The sequence below is a fragment of the Schistocerca americana genome, chromosome X, assembly GCF_021461395.2.
Source record: "Schistocerca americana isolate TAMUIC-IGC-003095 chromosome X, iqSchAmer2.1, whole genome shotgun sequence".
NCBI lineage: Eukaryota > Metazoa > Arthropoda > Insecta > Orthoptera > Acrididae > Schistocerca > Schistocerca americana.
This window is the reverse complement of record NC_060130.1, coordinates 352,235,015-352,241,323: the sequence shown is the minus strand read 5'-3', so window position 1 is coordinate 352,241,323 and position 6,309 is coordinate 352,235,015. Positions and strand designations below refer to the sequence as shown.

General features: G+C 40.6%; 1 pseudogene; it reads right to left on the bottom strand.

The window, feature by feature from the left end:
- Positions 1 to 5,783: 5,783 nt before the first annotated feature.
- Positions 5,784 to 5,901, bottom strand: LOC124557569 (annotated as a pseudogene).
- Positions 5,902 to 6,309: the final 408 nt, after the last annotated feature.

The window sequence follows — 6,309 nt, the reverse complement described above, 5'->3', positions numbered from 1 at the left end:
AAATCAAATCAACGTACTACGGCAAGCAGTTCTGTTACATCCACCAGCGTTTGCCTTTGACTAATGTCATTACAGTATCGTGCGACTCCGACAGTTCTTGAGAAAGGCTAGGCGTTATTGTATAATAAAGATAAATTACAGGTTGGTACATCTAAAGTGGACGTGAGAGAAGGGATGAGAGAGGGAGAGACGGAAGAACGTGATGGAACATACGTGATAAACGGAGGGGGAAAGAACGTGGTGTGAGGGACAGAAACGAAAAGAGAAAGGAGCGTAAATGGTAGATGTGAGCAAAATATCTAGTTTCTAGCTGCAGCAGCATTGGTTAAAATAAAATTTAATAGATGTACTAATATAGATATTTTATGCCTACAGATCCAGCAAATAATAATTTTATGATCTACTTCCAAGAAAACGAGGGAGCACAAAAAGACATTTCCCTTCACAGGAATTGCATACATAATTTTTGTCAATGACTTGGTAACTTTTTCGGTACAGTAAGTCAAGGTGATGCATCACTCTAGTGTTAAGATGTGACATAGGTATTAGACATGGCCATCTTTACTGTAATATTTTTTCTGCTTGAGCATTGTCATGTTTAAATATAAGTTATTGCATTTGCTGCTGCTGTTTGCCAGGCATAATGCTACTGAATTTCACTTTGTACTACTCTGTTAAGCAAGTTTTACTACTGATTTATTTTTCTTGTTTGCTGCACATTGCCTTATATTAAATGTAATGTTGCATTTGCTTTGCTAATTTAGATATACTGCTGCTTGCTTTGCCAATCTACATTTTTTTGTCATTGCTGTTTGCGTTATTTTATTTTGTGCTGCTGCATTGCCTCGTCCCTTAGTTTATGCATCTGAGCTCAATAGATTTAAGTTAGCTTAAGAGGGGGTAGAGTATATAAGAAACTAACTATGAAGAATAGGGAAAGACTGCATTGAGAAGTTACACGAAAAAAGTTTGTAAAAAGAAAAGGTACTGTACAATGAAGAATTAATTATTCGGCAAGAGGAAATGAATAGAATACAGAAAACAGGTATAGATAGGACTTTTTGGGAATAATGATGAAAGAAGTGAGATCTCCAAGAAGTAAATAAAGTTTTGTTTGCAAAATACTGCAGTAAAACAAACCCTGTCCTATCCTTTTGTGTCCTTTTGTGTTATTCCTCTATGTGTTTGTGTACTCTTGTGTATTTGTGTTTTTCCTGTCTTTATGTGTTTATCTGATAAGACTTATGTTGTAGAATTTTTCTAATATTCAGCTAAATTCACTATGATGAGGAATACTGTTATCCTCAAATATAATTTGCATTTATAATATGTTATTTACTTTGTAAAGATGTTTAGACATTATTTATTCTGTTTTGTTTTAATGCTCATGTGTGAAGGTGATGTTTCAAAAGCTATTCTGATCTTTTATGTATGTACTTATGTCATAATTCCTGTAACACTGATGTATATGTTTATTTCTATTCTTTTGTAAAGCCCCTATGACTACAAATGTTATCTGTATTGTTATGTTCTTTAATTATGTATTTTGTACCTTTGTAATTGTATTTTTATGTTGTAAATTTATAATTGTATAGACACCAGGTCTTCAAATTAAGTTTCATTTCAGTGCACACGTTTCTGTTGGTCATAATATATGCACAATATGTCAAAAAAAGGGACTGTTAGTGTTTGCACGTGTGTTAATAATTCAGCAAGGGACTGGTTAACAGCATTGCTGGTTCTAAGGACAATTCCAAAATCTTTGTGAGTGCACAAGTGGTGGTTTATGGACTTGCTATATTATCCGCAAGACACTTCAATGGTGATTGTGCACATGCACAGTTGCAACAGATAGCTGCTGGCCTTCTCTACAAGGACTGCAGTGGGTCTGCACCTTTGATGGCCCACCAATACCATTATCTCTACAAGGACTACAGTGGGTCTGCACCTCTGGTGGCCCACCAATACCATAATCTCTACCAGGACTACAGTGGGTCTGCTCTTTGATGACCCACCTACCAATATTCTTCAAAACTTCGACTGACTCTGCTGTGTGTTTGCTCTGTTGTGGACCATCACCTGTCTGCATGTCAAGAGTCAGCATTATCTTTCTGTTGGAAGGACAACACTACTTCTTCAAGACTGCATGGAAATCCACTACTTCCATGTGCATTTTCTTTTACTGCTCAGACTTTGTGCATAAAATTGTAACTAATACTGTCGATCAATGATCAGGACTGTCTTTATGGACTGTGAGAAAACCTTTGTTTTTGACCAACATTGTATCAATAAGTGTGTGCATTTGATATCTTTGTTATTGCAATTATGAAACATTTTATCAAATCATTATTGGCCACTGCCAAAAACAATTTGTAAAATTTTTTGTGGGGAGCGTGGGGGCTATGTAAGTAGGCTGTTTAGGTTTTTTTATTGGTAACGCCACGTAGCGCTCTGTATGAAAATCACTGGCTGTGCTGTGTGCAGTCTGTGGCTGCTTTGCATTGTTGTTTGCTATTGTAGTGTTGGGCAGCTGGATGTTAACAGCGCGTAGCGTTGCACAGTTGGAGGTGAGCCGCCAGCAGTGGTGGATGTGGGGATAGAGATGGCGGACTTTTGAGAGCGGATTATCTGGACGTGTGTCCATCAGAGACAGTAAATTTGTAAGACTGGATGTCATGAACTGCTATATATATTATGACTTTTGAACACTATTAAGGTAAATACATTGTTTGTTCTCTATCAAAATCTTTCATTTGCTAACTATGCCTATCAGTAGTTAGTGCCTTCAGTAGTTTGAATCTTTTATTTAGCTGGCAATAGGGGTGCTCGCTGTATTGCAGTAGTTCTAGTAACGAAGGTTTTTGTGAGGTAAGTGATTTGTGAGAGGTATAGGTTAATGTTAATCAGGGCCATTCTTTTGTAGGGATTATTGAAAGTCAGACTGCGTTGCGCTAAAAATATTGTGTGTCAGTTTAGTGTTGATCAGAGTAGGTAAAGAGCGAAATATCTGAGTACGTTCAGTTTTGCTCAGCTGTTTGAAAATCAAATAATGTAAGAGGTTTATCAGCACAGTAATTCATTAATTTTTCTAATAGGACGTTTCAGCATTACTGTTTCAGAGTGAGAATCGACTGTACATATTACTCAATTACGATTTTGACAAAAAAAAGTGTTTCGCCTATTTCAGAAATGCAACAGGGCATTGAACTACGTGCAGAGCTGGACAGCTGCAATAGAAAAGGAGTTTGCGTTTTATTTGTGGATGGGCACAGCTAGGACACTAGAAAATTAGACCTTGTGCCGGGATTATGAGACGACAGGTGCTTAATCTGCGATATGAGGTACTGGGGTACATGCGCATTGAGAAGTCGACGAATTAGAGATAGCATACGGTAATCGGCAACTTGTCTGGCCGTAATCATTCTAACTATTGCGCATCGGTATATATGGTTCGCAAAATCCTCGCCAGTTTGTGAACAAAGTGCATATTATACAGTAAGAATTTGCAAGATGTTACACAACGTATCAAGAGAAAAATGAGATAAAGTGTTTCCACAATACTCGATATGAAATGTGTCATGAAGTCTCTAAGAAATATTTGCTTGATTATTTTCCGTGTCGCAGCAGTTTTGTGACCGGGTATGGGACGCTCTAACTGATAGCCCATTAAATCTTCTGCCCCATGGAGCATCCGCAATATCTGCTTCGCACAAGAGACTCCAAGCTTCGTGAGAAAAATGGAGAGGTGTTTGCCCAGTGCGTAACATTGGCTCCGTTGCCTTACACAATAGGCCATGTTTGAATCAGCTAAAAAAAAAGAAAAAAACCAGAAGCAGAAATATGGTTTTAGAAACAAATATGTGGTGGTAGATGAGGAGAATGGATAAACTTGACAGACATAAAAACAAAAGTTAAAAGCAGTATGATCATTTTTAGTAGTTTGGCCAGGTGATCATACATGATGGCAAACACATATTGAATCACTGAACAAAAGGTTAGGCCGGCCGGAATGGCCGAGCGGTTCTAGGCGCTACAATCTGGAACCGCGCGACCGCTACGGTCGCAGGTTCGAATCCTGCCTCGGGCATGGATGTGTGTGATGTCCTTAGGTTAGTTAAGTTTAAGTAGTTCTTATTTCTAGGGGACTGATAACCTCAGAAGTTAAGTCGCATAGTGCTCAGAGCTATTTGAACAATAGGTTGAGTGAACACTATTATGCCTTAAGAATGATTATGGACTACTGTGTAATTGAAGCACTTAATTTGCAAATGCTCGAATCGTGCCGGCACGGTAGCTCAGCGTGTTCGGTCAGAGTGCTGCGTGCTCTCTGTAATAAAAATAAAAAAAAAAAAAAAAAAACTGTGTCAGGGAATCAACGGTCAACTTAAACGGATGTCTTGTGACGTCCGCCCAGACCAAGCGCAACGAACTACATCGAACAAAATGAAAAAAAAAGTATGCTGGGGTATGGTGTGATGATAAGTGAAAACGACAGTTTTTTAAAAATCATCATTTAATATTCAAAAAAGAGAAATACAAGTTTTGATTTTCTCAGACCTGTGCACGATCCTGCCTGGTTAGCCTCTCGCCTTACCACGCTGCTGCCACGATTCCACGAGAGTCACTGGCCCTGGTTCGAAACAGCCTGAAGGGTTAATGCCGAGGGCTGGTGCGCCGACCAGCCTAGGTGTTGTTTTTAGTTAGTTTCTCACATCTGAATGGGTGAATACTGGGTTGGTACCCATGTCCCACTTCAGATGTACAATTCATAAAGCGTTCTCACACTTTCACACATGATAACATTAGACGCAGACAGAGGGGGTACAAAAGCTGCGTCTCGGGGTAGGAAGGGATGGCTACAGGAAGGGCATCCGTCCATACTCCACTACTAAAATTTTCAAATCGAGATTAACATGCCGATATCGTGAAGACGCGGAATACATATATACCGGGTGTGTCCCTTAAGAAATGTCAGACGCATATTCTCTGGTGTTATAGCAGCTATTTGTACTTCTGTTTTCGTAATGTGCAGCTTGAGCCAGTCCAAACAAATACTGCACATCATGTATTTTCAGTGTCGACAGAAAGCGTCGCCTCGTTTCCCGTTACAAACGATTTTAAACCGGAATTGTAAGTACCCATTCGATAAAGCAATCCTACTTTAGTCTAGGGCGATATTCGTTTTAGCGATATGTGTTATGAGGGACAGCAAAATACGAAGACAACCCTGTACTCCTGCAGTGACAGCACCTATGTGCTACCACCATGCAGCCGCGCTGCTCAGTCACTCCTGAAATACTGATTATTCTTCGTGTTTTTACTGTTCATGTTAATACATATCAATAAAACGAATATAACATTAAACTAATTTGGGACCGTTCTATTGAATAGGCACTGAAATTTCTCTTTACAAATAACTTTGTTTGTATTGCACTACAAATCGATGCGTTCCGTCAAAAATGATCATCATCAGAAAGACATGACGAGCAAAACGAAATTGCAAATATCTGCCGAAACGCTAGAGCAAATGCGCCTGACTACTCTTAGGAGAGGCACCCTACACAAAACTAAAAACTAAAAGTAAACTCCTCCCGAACAGGCCATGAAGGCCCAACGGCCGCCGTGTCATCCTCAGACCACAGGCGTCACTGGATGCGGATGTGGAGGGGCATGTGGTCAGCACATCGCTCTCCCGGCCGTATGTCAGCTTCCGAGACCGGAGCCGCTACCTCTCAATCAAGTAGCTCCTCAGTTTGCCTCACAAGGGCTGAGTGCACCTCGCTTGCCAACAGCGCTCGGCAGACCGGATGGTCACTCATCCAAGTGCTAGCCCAGCCCGACAGCCCTTAACTTCGGTGATCTGACGGGAACCGGTGTTAACACTGCGGCAAGGCTGTTGGCCCCTACACAAAACAGTGTCCAGAAAAAAGCTTCCAATATTTACAGAGGACGTAGTATGCAAAAATGGAAGAAAAAAGTGTCTAAACTTTGGTCATAAACCTCATATCCTTGGAGTTATGGTCTACTACACTACTGTTAATGACCATCATGTCTGCACCGAGCGAGATGGCGCACTGGTTAGGACACTGGACTCGCATTCGGGAGGACGACGGTTCAAACCCGCGTCCGGCGATCCTGATTTAGGTTTACCTTGATTACTCTAAATCGCTTGAAGCAAATTCCGGTATGATTCCCCTGAAAGGGCACGGGCGATTTCCTTCCCCATCCTTCACTAATCCAGACTTGTGCTCCGCCTCTAAGAACCTCTTTGTCGACGGGACGTTAAACACTAATCTCCTTCTCCTCCTC